This window comes from Diabrotica virgifera, chromosome 2, assembly GCF_917563875.1.
Source record: "Diabrotica virgifera virgifera chromosome 2, PGI_DIABVI_V3a".
Lineage (NCBI taxonomy): Eukaryota > Metazoa > Arthropoda > Insecta > Coleoptera > Chrysomelidae > Diabrotica > Diabrotica virgifera.
In genome coordinates, this window is record NC_065444.1 from 81,698,113 (window position 1) to 81,713,689 (window position 15,577).

The following is a 15,577-nucleotide window of genomic DNA, read 5'->3' on the forward strand; positions in this document are numbered from 1 at the left end:
GGTTTTTGACAAAACACCGGTTTTCGGTTATACCAGTTTTTGAAGTTATTCTTCTTTAGGCGCGATGCGATTGAGAGTAAAATTTCAAAAATCTGCGCGCATGCGCACACAGACAGTAATAGTTCGTTGCTAATCTTTCAAGATAGGTATGTATGTATCTGTATCAGCGCAAATAATTCATTAAAAGAATATATTAGTGTTTTTAGTAAATGTATTATTTATTATAATTTTTGAATTGGTCGTTCTCTGTAGTAAGATAATAAAATATTATGTAGGTATAACACTTTTATATGTCTATTTGTCACCATGTTGTGTAATTATATCCGAAACTTACGTGTCATTTAAAGAAGCTCTGGTGGCGTAGTTGGTAGAGCGTTGGGTCAGTGATTGGAAGGTCGCACCGGTCGCGGGTTCCAATCCTGGACGATTCATATTTTTTTTTAATTTTGGGTTGTTTTAATAAACATTTTTTGAGAGTGGCAGATAAGAAAGTTAGTTTAATATTTAAATAAAATACAAATTACCTGTTAAGTATATTTACTTCGTTGAAATTATATAATAGAAGAATAACTTCTTACGTGCGTAAAAAGTACAGACACATTCTTTTTTTTGCTTACGGTTTAACCTGGTGGTTATAACCGGTCAAAAAAACCGGTTTTTCAAGAAACTGGTTTTCAATTTTTTTAATCCAATAGGTTACAATGTTACATTTACAATGCACTTTAGTTTGCGATACTCCACTCGACTCTATACTCGATATCAATATGATCAAAATTAGTACTATCGAAAGAACATTAATATCAATATAAATAAAACACAATTTTTAATAAAACCGTTTTATTCTATTAATTATTAAATTTATTTATTATTTTATTATTATTATAGATTTATTGATTATTATTAAATATAATATAGCGTAAGATTTATATATACTATTGTGTATCAATTTATCAATCAAAGATAGAATAAAAATTATATTTTTTTATATAACGCGGGCACATAAATAGCTAGCATGTAAGTGGGTTTCTCCTTTAATAAGCTTTTCGATGAAGAATTAAAGACTTTTTTGAATAATTAAAGTGAAAGGAAGATTTATTTAGGATTATAATGTAAAAAGATTGTTTATTACGGGAATGGTAGAATCTACAGGTAGAGGTAATTATTAGTTTCTAGAAAAATAGTTTAAAAGAAAGATTGGAATTTTAATCTCTTTTTGTTTAACCCCGAGTAAATGTTGTAGAATTCCCCGAAAGTAATTATTATGATGGTAGGAATATTTTTGAAAGAATAACTGTTTGTTTTCGAATGAAAAGAGAGGAAAGTGGGGAGATAAATGTTTCTGATTGGCTTGGAAATTTGGAATGGGGAAAGCTTGGTTTGAATGTTGGGATAGTTTTGGAAAGAGGAATTCATTATGTGATTGGCATCGCTGAAGAGCAGTAAACGTTTTCGTGGATAGTTAGAAAGCAAGTACCAGTAGTTGTTTGATAGTGGAGGATAGAGCTGAAAAGTGGAACGAGAGACAGATCAAATTGAGAAGAAATACCTCTTTGATTTTGTATTATTGTGAGAAGGAGAGGAGAGAATTTTTGGAGAATTGGTGCTCGTGTGCTGCTAGATTGAAACTTGAGAACGGAGAGGGCTTTGATGGGTAGCCTAACACAGTCAACAAGGGAGAGCTGTTTTGGGTCAAGAGAAGACGTCAGAGTGAGTGAATCAAAAGGTCAGTTAATTTATGTGAAAGATATGTTTATGTTCGGAAACTAAAAGTTTGAGTAAAAGCATATGAAGTAAGATTCCAATATTTCAAAACTTAAATAGGAAGTATAAGTAATTTTGCGAATACCTAAATTTGTTTATTTAGCTTGTTTTATCAAAGTCATCGGGAACAAACCGATTAATTGTTATTTGAACTAGAATAAATTTAAGTGGTAAAAATTTCATTCGGACAGCTGTGTCCACAGGTTTTAATTTGATCAATTTTTAGAGTATCGATTTTGATAATAAAAGACAATTCTGTATGCTTATTTTATATTTCTATTTAATTCCTTTTCCTAATATTTTTTCCCGATTAGAACCAACTAAGTGATACTGAAACCACGAGAGAAGATAAGTATAACATAAGATAATTTAGATATTTTTTTTTGTATTATAAAAAGGCACCCTGAGATTTTTTCTTAATTTTTTTGTATGATTTGTGACAATTGGATAATTGACTAAATAAATAATTGGAGTATTCAAATAAAGACTAATTGATATAAAAGTAATAAAAAGTAGATCATAACTACATGGCGAGCCAACGTGTGGTGTGAAGGTATCTCTGGTTGTGAATTTGAAAGGATAGGAAACGGAAAAACAGGTGAAAGAAAATTTATTTGCCCGTCGGAAAAAGTTGATATATTTACAATTTATGAAATAATTTGTTTGAGTTATTTTTTTATCTAGGTAAAATTTTACATATTTATTTTTTTTTCTGATTGATTTGAATTTTGATAAATTTGAAATTTTGTGTTATAAATTGATTATATTTGGAGAGAGAAAAAATTTTCGTCTCTACAGCATACAAGGTATTCTCGAATTTCGTATCAGGTGGGGATAAATTTTAACTACATGTCGATAACAACCAGAACAAAAGCAAAGAAAACAAAAAACAAGAAGAAGATGTAGAACAAGAAGACATTTTCGAAACAACAATCATGGCATCAGAACAACAGGAATTATCAGGAATAGATAAATTATTACAACTGATGCACCTCTAGTCACAAAAAATGGACACAATGCAAGAAAATCAGGAAGAAACATCAAAGAAAATGGATAAAGTGGATCAAAAAATGGATGAAACAAAACGAGCCATGAAGGAAACACAACAAAAAATGGATGACAATCAACAGGAAACGAAACAAGCAATAGAAGATAACAATAAGAAGATAGAGGAACGCATAGAAAAGTATGAAAAGGAAATAAAAAGATGTATGACAACAATGAAAAACGAGATATAACAACAAGAAATGAAAATTAAAGGTCACATACAAGAACAAGAAATGAGAATGAAGGATCAAAAGAAAGAACAAGAAATGAAAATTCAAAATAAAATGGTGGAGTTAACAAATTGCCAGAAGAAGGAACTAGAAAATTTGGAAAATAAGTTGGAAAATGCTATTCTATAAGACAGAGAAGAAGTGGAAAAAAGAATCACAGAAATAGAAAAACGAGTCACCGAAAACAAGACGCAACAAAATTTCGGAGAAAGAAGGGAAACGATTATCCATAGTACAGAGAATGTGAAAATAAGATTTGGCGGGGATGTAAAGAAATTACACCCAGTAATTTTCATAAATAATTTAAAAAAGAAAGTACAATACATCGGCAACTTCGAAACAGCCAAAGAAACGATAAGGAACCATCTTAAAGATGAGGCGAGTTTATGGTTTGATAGCAAAGACGAAGAATTGGACAATTGGCATAAATTCGAACAAAAGTTCCTGAGTTATTTCTGGGGAAAAATACAACAGCTAGAAATAAACAAGGAGTTGCAAAATGGGAGGTACCATGATAGAATGGGTATTTCAAAACAAACATACGCGCTACAATTATACAACAATGCAAAACACCTACACTACAACTATTCGTCCGAACAGATAGTAGAACTAATAGCCAGACATTTTGAAGATACCTTAGAAGATCACATAACTTTGCAAAACTACAAAGATATCGAAAGTTTGTGCCAATTCTTACAAATACGAAAAGCAAAAATGAGAGAAAGAGAAATAAGAAGATCGCAAGAAAATTATAGACAATGCGAAAATCAAGACTATAGAGATAGAAGACAAAACTTTAGGAGAGATTATACAAGAAGATAATTTATTCCGAGGAGTGAAAACGAAAATAGAGACAATGGAAGAGGAAACTCTGAACAAAGAAATCGGCAATGGAACGAAGACAGATATCGAGAAAATCAAAATAGAAATAACACCCGCACATATCTAGAAGACAGAAATGATAATAGAAGGAATGAACAGGAAAATCGTGGAAACCGATACGGGTCCGACAGACAAAGAGAAAATAGAAGAGCGGTAAACAATACGCAAATAGGTGAATATGAGGATGAGAGACAAAGCGACGGAAGAAGAAGCGAAGAAGAACAGCAAGCGTCTTTTCACGAAGGCGCTCACTAAACACAAAAGAACAAACAGGAATTTTTTGTCACCCGAAGGAATTTATTAAATTAGCAGGAAATAATGGTAAAAGAAATGGAGTAAATTTAAAGTTTGAAGATGGTTTTATCAATGAGAAACCGATTAAAATTATGATTGATACTGGTTCGGAAATTACATTAATTAACAGGAAATTAATAGAAGAGGTTGATTTAACGAATTTAATTTACAAAATTCCCAGGGTAAATTTAGTGGGCGCAAATAAACGGACTTTGGCAACAATAAATGAAGGAATACGAATAAGGATACGATTGGGCAAAAAATTTTATGCACTACAATGTGTTATAATGCCGAACATGATGCATGATATGATCGTAGGAGTGGATGAATTGTCAGAAAAACACGTGGTGATAGATTTCAAAAATAACACGATGAAAATCACAAAGGGAAAAGAAGAAGAACAGGACATTCTGGAAATGGACAAGGAACATGAGAAACGGAAAGAGGATAATGTAAACAAAAAACAAACGGTGGAAATGAATTTGGCGATGAAGCAAGGACAGAAAAAAAAGAGGAGAAAGCAGCAGAAGATAAGTAAAGACAATGAAGCCTGGGATTCCTCGAAAAACAGATGAGCCCAGAAGAAGAAAAAGAAGAAAAAAAGTGACAAAAGACAATGAAGCTTGGGATTCCTCAAAAGAAGAGATGAGCCCAGAAGAAGAAGAGATCAGAATAGAAAAAGAAGGCGAAAGAGATACCATTGAAACTGTGGTATTTGAAGAAGAAGTATGCAAAATGGAAGAGGCAGAATACACAATAAACATGTGTAAAGAATCGGAGGAAAAAGAAATAAAATTGATATGTGGAGAAGAAAAGGAGAAGGAACTTCGTGAAATATTGAGGGAGTATGAAGATTTAATAAATGAAGAAAACAGAGTAGCCAAAAAGTATGAACATTCATTTGAGGTTAAATACTTAGGAAATTTTCGATCGAAAACTTACCCCATCCCATATAAGTACCGACAAGAGGTGAAAGGAGAAATCAATAAAATGTTAGAAGATCAAATCATAGAGAGATGTGAGTCGCCGTATGTCAACCCAACCGTGATTGTTAAAAAAAGCAGTGGAGAATTGAGGCTATGTTTGGATGCCCGGAATATAAATCAACACACGGTATCTCAATATGAATCACATATCAACATTGAGGCTATTTTTCGGAGAATTACAAGATCACATATTTTTTCTAAAATTGACTTAAAACATAGTTTTTGGTTGATACCTTTAGCAGAAAAATGTAGAAACTACACCGCTTTTTCGATCGATGGTATTGTGTACCGATTTAAAGTAGTGCCTTTTGGGTTACAAAGTGCTTGTGCAGCACTGGTAAGAGCTCTCCATACAATATTAAACAGGTATGAAGATTTTATACTACACTACATCGACGACTTACTAATTTTTTCACCAGATACATCGAGTCATTTGAAACACATAAAAATTATCTTAGAAGAGTTGGACAAGGCCGGATTAAAATTGAATATTGAAAAATGTCAATTTTTTCAAAAAGAAGTGACATATTTGGGTTTTAAATTGGAAACAAAAACAGTTAGTTTAGCCGAGGACCGGGTAAAACTCATAGATGAATACTACTAAAGTATAAATATTATAAGATATACCCAAAGCCAACGAATTTGAAAACATTGAGAGGTTTTCTTGGTACGATCAACTATTTCAAAAAACTAATTCCTGATTTGAGCCAGAAGGAAATTCCATTGATAAAATTACTGAAGAAAGGTGTTAAATTGAATTGGAAAGAAGAACAAGAGAAGGCTTTCCAAATATTAAAAGAAGAATTCTCGAAAGGAACTAAAATATATCATCTCATGTACAATTTACCTTTCATATTACGAACTGATGCGTCCATCCAAAAATTCGCGGGAGTTTTGTCGCAGATACAAAACAACCAAGAAGTGCCAATTTGTTTTATTTCCCGGGTGACAAAAACACACGAAAGAAAATACAGTGTGACTCAATTAGAGTTTGCTAGCGTACTTTTTTGTGTAAATAAGTTAAGGTTTTATCTATTAGGAGCAAAATTCACAATCGAAACAGATCATGCAGCTTTGGTGCGTATCATGAAAAATCTACTGGTTAACAATCATATACATCGAGGCATTTTGTTACTACAGGAGTATGATTTTGAGTTTCGATACATAAAAGGAAAAGACAACATTATAGCCGACGTTTTCATATGGGATGAAGACACTGGAAAAAAGGAAGCAATTGTTTTTCAGGTGGGACTAAATATGTTGACACAAGAGGAAGGTATATTTTCGTTAAATGAAATAAGAATAAATCAAGAAGATCTGGAGGAAAAAGAAAAAAGAAGAGCGGAAAGGGAAAATGATATTTTCTTCAAAAGAATCGATGGAAAGGAACTATATTTGGTAACACAGACATTGGCAGAGAGGATCATACAAAAGTTACACGATGACAATGGGCATATCGGTAGCAGGAAGGTTTGGCTCGTTTTTCGAGAAAACTATATCTGCCGAAAAGATTACCGGATTGCCAAAGAAGTGGCATAAAAATGCGAAACATGTCAAAAATATAAAAGCAGAAATTTCAGAAATGAAAATATTGCTAAAAATATTCTATCCCGTCAAAAATTGGATATTGTAGCAATTAGCAATAGATTATATGTTAAGTGATCTGATAATGACCACGCAAAGGAACAAACATATTTTGGTGATGGTCGATATATTTTCAAAATACGTAAAGTTATTACAGTTGCCGTACGACAAATGGGGAACAAATAATGAGAAAGATTGACAATTTTATAGCCACCGTAGGAACACCAAGAAGAATTCTCTTAGACAACCAGTGCCGTATTTCCCATTACGCAAATTACGCCTAGGCGTAAGGCGGAAAAACTGGGGAGGCGGCAAAATTTCAAACAATTATCAGGAAAACTCTTAAACTGAAATTATATACGGGGCCATCACCCAAAATCTATTTTACGTATAATACAGCTAAAAATGAATGAATGTTTGGTAAGTTTCCAATGAAATCTAAAGTCTCCGCCCCGCCGTAACATGGTCGGGCAGAAGTACAATTGTTGGGAATGATTATTTTATCTGACTGTAACAAAAGGATACCGCTTATCTGCCGCGCGATTGCCGCAAAGAAGCCGCTTTAGATAAGAGCCGCGCTACTGATAGTAGTCAAAGGAAGTTGTAAGTGAACGTCTCGATTTTTCTAGTAAACTACTTAACTACTGGAAATTCCTAGAACATTCAGGAAACCCTGCCGGTAGGTATATAAAGCGAACAGTTACAGCTGTGTGCTGTGTGCTATCACCAGACAGTTGAAGATATGAGTGAGAGAGTGACTAGCAGACAGATTGGCTAGACAGAGTGGTTTTAGTAGTGAGATAGTGTTAAGTAAGTGTTATTAGTTATTATTTGTAAAGAAATAGAAGAGTGAAGAATATTGAGTATTAGAAATCTGTAAATATTAGTAGGTAAATAGTGCAAGTATTGTTATACTTATAAGTGGACTTGTTCAAATAAAGTAGTAGTTTAAAGTTTTAAAGTGAGTTGTTGGTTTATTGAAGAACGAAGAACCCACGGAAAATACGACGGGTAAAAGTCGTAACAATATTCAATATTGTTCATCCCAGTCAGTTAGTTTAAACTGTTTAAAGTGTCGCAAAATTTTCAACACTATGAGTGACGGCCGAAAACGATTAAGTGGAGCGCAATACAAGACGCTTGCTGAGGAAAAGCGGAGAAAACTTCATGCAGTTTTAGACAAAACAAAAAAATTAAACAACTATTTTTTAATTGCAAACACATGATTCGGATTCGGAATCGGAGACTGTTACTGCTGTGTCTGCTGTACCTATACCACCAGATAATGCGGAAGCGATGGACACGGAGCCAAGTGAGAGTGAGTATCGATTATGTCATTATGTGAATAAATGTATTTTTTAACTACATTGCTACTCTTTGACTCTTTGGGCATCTCTTTGGCTCTTTGGCATATTTTAAATTTTCATTTAAATGGAATGCCCTGATTCTGATTGCCCTGTATATTTTGGACTGAAATGAAACATCATTTTCTCAATTTTCGACACTTATATGGTATCTTCGTTTCTTCGTACGTAACTGTTAATAATTGTTAGTCCTATAAAAAAAAATCATTGGGGGTAACTTTAAAACGGTAAACACAAATTTTAAAATTACCATCTCGTTTATGATATGGGGGAAAATAAAAAAATTACAATTTTGAAATGACTTCATAAATCCTTAATTAGTAGAGTTACAAAAAAATGTTTGATGTAAAATTTTATTTATGAAAGTTTTACAACATTATACCATCTTCGATTATCAAAATGCAAATTTTTAGTTTAGAGGCATATTCGCATATTCGCATATTTTATTGTTCTAGTGTCAGAATCTAAAATAGAAGCATCTGCATGTGCATCAGCTTCAGTAAATCCACAATGTTTACAAGCAGTTATCAGTAACGACCCTGCCGAATGGAAGGCCAACGATGCTACTATCGATTATTTGTTGTCCTTACCAAATGAAATATGCCAAAATACAGATGAGGATTTTTCACTAACAAAAACTGTTATTGGCAATAAGACACGGTATCTTACTAAGAACGTTTTCCGTCGGAAACTTGCCAATGAGGAAGAACAACCTCGTAGATACTTAATATATTCACCATCAAAGAAATCCCTGTTTTGCATTCCATGTCGTCTTTTCGGAGGAACCTCAAAAATGGCCACTGATGGCGTAAATGATTGGAGTAATGTAAATAAAATTTTGAATTTACATGAAAACTCCCACGAACACGCCAAATCCCAAGTAACCTTATTGCGGCGTCAACAAAAGCAAAACCAAATTGATTCATTGCTGTGTCAGCAAATAAGACTCGAAGAAGATTACTGGCGAAAAGTGTTAAAGCGGGTGGTTGCAGTGACTAAAAAATTGGCTTCCAGAGGTTTACCGTTTAGCGGAACAGTTGAAAAATTCGGCAATCCAAACAACGGAAACTTCATGATGTATCTGGAGCTCATAGCGGAATTTGATCCGTTTTTAGCCACGCATGTATCTCAGCACGGAAATCCGGGAAGTGGTAAAACGTCATACCTCTCATCTACAATATGTGAAGAATTTATCGACTTAATGTCGACTGAGGTTCTGAATCACATTATGTCCGAAATTGGAAAGTCAAAATACTATTCAATTATAATTGACTCAACACCCGACATGGCACATATTGATCAATTATCCGTAATCATCAGATATGTTACAGAAAATGGAAAACCAGTAGAGCGCTTCGTTGGCTTTTTGCCAAATGTGGGACATAAATCTGAAGATATGGAAAATGCTGTAATTTCTAAATTGGAGAAGCACAATTTGGAATTAAAACATTGTCGAGGTCAGTCCTACGACAACGCTAGTAATATGTCCGGCTGTTACAGTGGTTTACAAGCAAGGATTTTGAAACGCAACCCGCTCGCTGATTACCTACCATGTGCCGCCCATTCATTGAATTTGGTTGGCGTCTGCGCTGCCGAATGTGCCGGAGAGGCTATAAGGTTTTTTGAAACGGTGCACAGCCTATATACTTTTTTCTCGGCGTCTACTCGTCGTTGGGAAATTCTACTTTCCAATTTAAAACCCGGCGCTAAAGTTCCAAAACGGGTCGACGGAACAAGATGGTCTGCACGCCATGATGTTTTAATGAGCTTACGCGGGAGCTGGAGCAATTATTTAAATGCTTTGACAACAATTGAAGAAGCGGTTTCAGAAAAACCAACGGTTCGAACGAAGGCAGCTGGGATTAAACGTCGCTTAAACCGTTTCGAATGTGCCTTCATGTCGGTTTTTTGGGAAGTGATATTAGAGCGTTTCCATAAAACCAACAAAACTCTTCAGGGCGTCGATATCGATACTGGCGACGTAACTAGACTCTTTTTATCATTGATAAATTTTGTCAAATCTTTGCGAAATACTGCCATGTTTGAAACGTACATTGACAAAGCCAAAAATATTATGGATGAAAGATACGATGATGACCATCAAAGAAATCGGAGACGTAAACTTTTCCCAGATGAAAATAGGGATGGTGACACAATTCTGACAGGAAGGGAACAGCTAAAAGTGGACACATATTTTTCTATACTTGATAGGGTTTCAATGGAACTGAACAAAAGATATGAAGCATATGACAGTGTTTTCAAAAAATTTGGATTCTTTTACGTTATAAAAGAAAGTTCGCAAGAACAGTTAATCAAAAGTGCCAGGTGCCTACAGGAATGTTATAAGGACGATCTAGAGGATGCGTTTCCAACAGAATGTTTGCATTTCTCGGAACTGTTAAAAGAAACAGACATAAAATACGAAAAATGCACTTTATCAAATATGTTCTCGCACATTCGACAATACAATTTGGAAGCAGTTTTCCTTAACGTTGAAATGGCCCTACGTATATTTGTTGCTATGGCTGTTACAGTTTGTTCGGCGGAGCGCTCATTTTCTACCCTCAAACGATTAAAGACGTATTTAAGATCAACAATGGAACAAGAGCGATTAAATGCATTGACAATTTTGACGATAGAATCTGATTTGACAACAAGCTTAGATTTTGATAATATTATAAACTCGTTTGCGGCTATGAAATCCCGGCGAAAACTAATATAATATTATTATAGTTCATATAGTTGTGAAAATAAATATTTAAATTTAAAATTCTGGTTTTATTGCTGTTTTTACCTAGCTAACCTAAGGGCGGCATTTTTTAACTGGCGTAGGGCGGAAAAGTGGTAAATCCGGCACTGTAAGACAACGCGACGTATTTCCGGAGTGAGCGTTTTAAGGGACAGCTTCAAGACAGGGGAATAGGGACAAATTTTGGCAGTATCCGACATCCTCAAAGTAATCCTTCAGAGCGTTTTATAGAGGAGACTACGAAATTCCTTCGCATTGCTGCAAATGGACAACATCGACGATGGGATAGGATAGTGGCAGAAATAGAAAACTACTTAAACACCATTCCAAGTACGGTGACAAAGAGACTCCGGAATATATCATGAAGGGTGTTATGCCAGTACGGCCATGGGAAGAACCTGAGCAGAGGGAATACCAACGAGTTTTGGAAACTGTGCAGACAAGGCTGCAGCGTAGTAATGAGAAATATCTCCAAAGACAAAATCATAATAAGAGACGACGAACAGTGACTTTTCAGAAGGGAGAAAAGGTGCTTGTAAGGGCATTACGAGTATCAAATCTCACTGGGGAAGTTGCGCAAAACTAATGCCTATTTTCGAGGGTCCATACATCGTGCAATTATCGTGCAATTATATTCTACATCGAGGAGTTTACAATATCCATGATGTGTACAAATAGGACGAATAACGACAAATGCATAAAATTTAAGGTAGGATAAGAGAATTAGGTTAGGATAACATGATAACAAGAAAAAATTTGTTGTCGAGAGAAAATCATTCTTTTCGTTGCACTTATTAAAAACGATTTTATCTCAAAACAAGGCGGGGATGTTATTGTGTATCAATTTATCAATCAAAGATAGAATAAAAATTATATTTTTTTATATAACGCGGGCACATAAATTTAATACACCCTGTATATTGATTTGTAAATATTCATTAGAAGTTAGCTAGCATGTAAGTGGGTTTCTCCTTTAATAAATTTTTCGATGAAGAACTAAAGACTTTTGTGAATAATTAAAGTGAAAGGAAGATTTATTTAGGATTATAATGTAAAAGATTGTTTATTACGGGAATGGTAGAATCTAAAGTTAGAGGTAATTATTAGTTTCTAGAAAAATAGTTTAAAAGAAAGTTTGGTATTTTAATCTCTTTTTGTTTAACCCCGAGTAAATGTTGTAGAATTCCCCGAAAGTAATTATTATGATGGTAGGAATATTTTTGAAAGAATGACTGTTTGTTTTCGAATGAAAAGAGAGGAAGGTGGGGAGATAAATATTTCTGATTGGCTTGAAAATTTGGAATGGGGAAAGCTTGGTTTGAATGTTGAGATAGTTTTGGAAAGAGGAATTTATTATGTGATTGGCATCGCTGAAGAGCAGTAAACGTTTTCGTGGATAGTTAGAAAGCAATACCAGTGGTTGTTTGATAGTGGAGGATAGAGCTGAAAAGTGGAACGAGAGACAGATCAAATTGAGACGAAATACCTCTTTGATTCTGTATTATTGTGAGAAGGAGAGGAGAAAATTTTTGGAGAATTGGTGCTGGTGTGCTGCTAGATTGAAACTTGAGAACGGAGAAGGCTTTGATGGGTAGCCTAACATAGTCAACAAGGGAGAGCTGTTTTGAGTCAAGAGAAGACGTCAGAGTGAGTGAAGCAAAAGGTCAGTTAATTTATGTGAAAGATAGGTTTATGTTCGGAAACTAAAAGTTTGAGTAAAAGCATATGAATTAAGATTCCAATATTTCAAAACTCAAATAGGAAGTATAAGTAATTTTGCGAATACCTAAATTTCTTTGTTTAGCTTGTTTTATCAAAGTCATCGGGAACACACCGATTAATTGTTATTTGAACTAGAATAAATTTAAGTGGTAAAAATTTCATTCGGACAGCTGTGTCCACAGGTTTTAATTTGATCAATTTTTAGAGTATTGATTTTGATAATAAAAGACAATTCTGTATGCTTATTTTATATTTCTATTTAATTCCTTTTCCTAATATTTTTTCCCGATTAGAACCAACTAAGAGATACTGAAACCACGAGAGAAGATAAGTATAACATAAGATAATTTAGATATTTTTTTTTGTATTATAAAAAGGCACCCTGAGATTTTTTCTTAATTTTTTTATATGATTTGTGACAATTGGATAATTGACTAAATAAATAATTGGAGTAATCAAATAAAGACTAATTGATATAAAAGTAATAAAAAGTAGATCATAACAATACATATTGCAATAATATACAATTTAACCCAACCATTTCAACTTATAAAAAATTTCCCAGACCCTTTCAAATGGGATTTAAGAAAAATAATACCAACATATTTATAATAAATATTTTACTTAAAAATAAATTGGATAATGCAATTTATCTTTTATTTTTACTACAATCAAAAAAATTTTTCATGTATTTCTTTTAACACGTTTATATATTTATACAGGGTGTCCCGAAAAGATTGGTCATAAATTATACCACACATTCTGGAGCCAAAAATAGTTCGATTGAACCTAACTTAGCTTAGTATAAATGTGCCCATAAAAAAAGATACAGTAGAAAAAATGAAAGAATACCCATGAACGAACATATAAAACACGCTGTATTTTCCTGTCACCGTGTCATACAAAAAATTGGCCAGCGCAAGTACATGTAATAATTATTATTACATGTACTTGCGCTGGGCAATTTTCTTTGTGACACGGTGACAGGAAAATACAGCGTGTTTTATATGTTCGTTCATGGGTATTCTTTCATTTTTCCGACTGTATACCCCTTTGACCTTACAAAATGAAAAACGATTTTTTTTAATATATCGAAAACTATCAAAGATTTTTTATCGAAATGGACATGTACCGTTCTTATGGCAGAATCATCTTAAAACAAAATTATAGTAGGAATGGTCTATCCCATAAAAAATTTATGGGGGTTTCAATCACTTAAACCCCCCCAAACTTTTGTGTACGTTCCAATTGATTTAATATTGTGGTACCATTAGTTAAATACAACATTTTTAAAACTTTTTTGCCTCTTAGTATTTTGTCGATAAAGCAATTTTTATCGAGATGCGGCTTCTTTTTTAATTTATTTACATAAAAATTCTATGGGGGTTTTGTTCCTTTAAACCCCCCAAATGTTTGTGTGCGTTCCAATTAAACTATTATTGTGGTACCATTAGGTAAAAACAGTGTTTTTAAAAGTTTTTTGCCGTTTAGTCTTTTTTTGATAAGTCACCTATTATCGAGATGTGGCTTCTTCTTCAAAATATACCTAAAATGTAAATTATAAATAAACTTTCAGATTATTAATAATAGGTATATCATACGTCCTTAACCATATAAAAATATGTGGTGGATTCGACAAATATTCAAAATATCTCGATAAACACTGGCTTATCGAAAAAGTAGTAAGAGGCAAAAAAGTTCTAAAACCATTGTGTTTAACTAATGGTGCCACAATAATAATCTAATTGGAACGTAAACAAAAGTTTGGGGGGGTTTAAGGGAGCAAAACCCCCATAAAAATTTTATGGGGTATACAAATTTTACTTTAATTTTTATTTAAGATGCTGCTGCCGTAAGAATGCCACATGTCCATTTTCAATGAATAATCTCTACAAGTTTTCGATATCTGAAAAAAAATTGATTTTCATTTTGTAACTTCAAAGGGCTGTAACTTTTTTTGTGTGCACTATTGTATATAGGGTAAGTGAGTCTCAATCAACCTATTTTTGACCCCATTATCTGTGGTATAATTTATGACCAATCTTTTCGGGACAGCCTGTATAATTACATAGCGATGGCTTAGTGTGAAAACCTCGTATCTCATTAAATTACAATTTTACAGGAGAACAACTGATTTTCTGAATAATATAATCTAAAAACAAAAACTACCTTTATGTATTTTAATTTGAGCACATTGAGACAAATATCTGATCTTGGCTTAGAGCTACCTTTTGTTGTTCACAAAAAACATTTCTCCAAGTCGAATTTTTTATGCAAACACTCCAAATTAAGTACCAAATTCGTGGTTATAAATATACGTGGTATTCACACTAAATCAAGAGAGCAATTGATATACGTGGTTTCTTTTTCGGATGTAGAAAATAGTCTGGTGTATTTGGATTTTTTCTAACAGTTGTAAATCGTGAGATACAAGGTTTTCAAACTAAAACCACCAAAATGTCATTTTCGAAAAAAAATGAGATACGAGGTTTTTACACTAAGCCATCGATAGGTACATTTTAACTCAGTTTTAATATTTCCTATTATGGGTGTGTCGTTTTGAAAACGTAGGGAAATCCTTGGAGATTCGTATTCGTAATAATCGTAATCGGTAATTCGATATTCATAGTCAAAACATTACTTTTGGTAATCAGAAAAATTCCTTCACCCACTTTCAATGTCAAGAGTCAAGTGTGAAATATAGATGATGTTTGCGTATACTTCAACCAGATCACTTCTTATGTAAATATTATGATTAAAATATATTTTCAACGAAATATTATAATAAAACTCAATTGTTTCTGGCTGATGTGAGTTTCTGGCTGTATTCATAAAATAAAATTTGAATTATGGTTTTGTTTGGAATAATTACTTGAGAATAATAATTATGATTGGGATCCAAAATTATACCTAACCTAATCCTAATCACCGTAATAACCTAATAACCGGTTTTTATTT

General features: G+C 33.3%; 1 protein-coding gene across 1 annotated transcript in view; it reads left to right on the forward strand.

The window, feature by feature from the left end:
- Nucleotides 1-15,577, forward strand: part of LOC126879538 (juvenile hormone esterase-like) — a 68,719-nt gene that overhangs the window by 37,755 nt on the left and 15,387 nt on the right. The gene's annotated exons all lie outside the window — the stretch shown is intronic.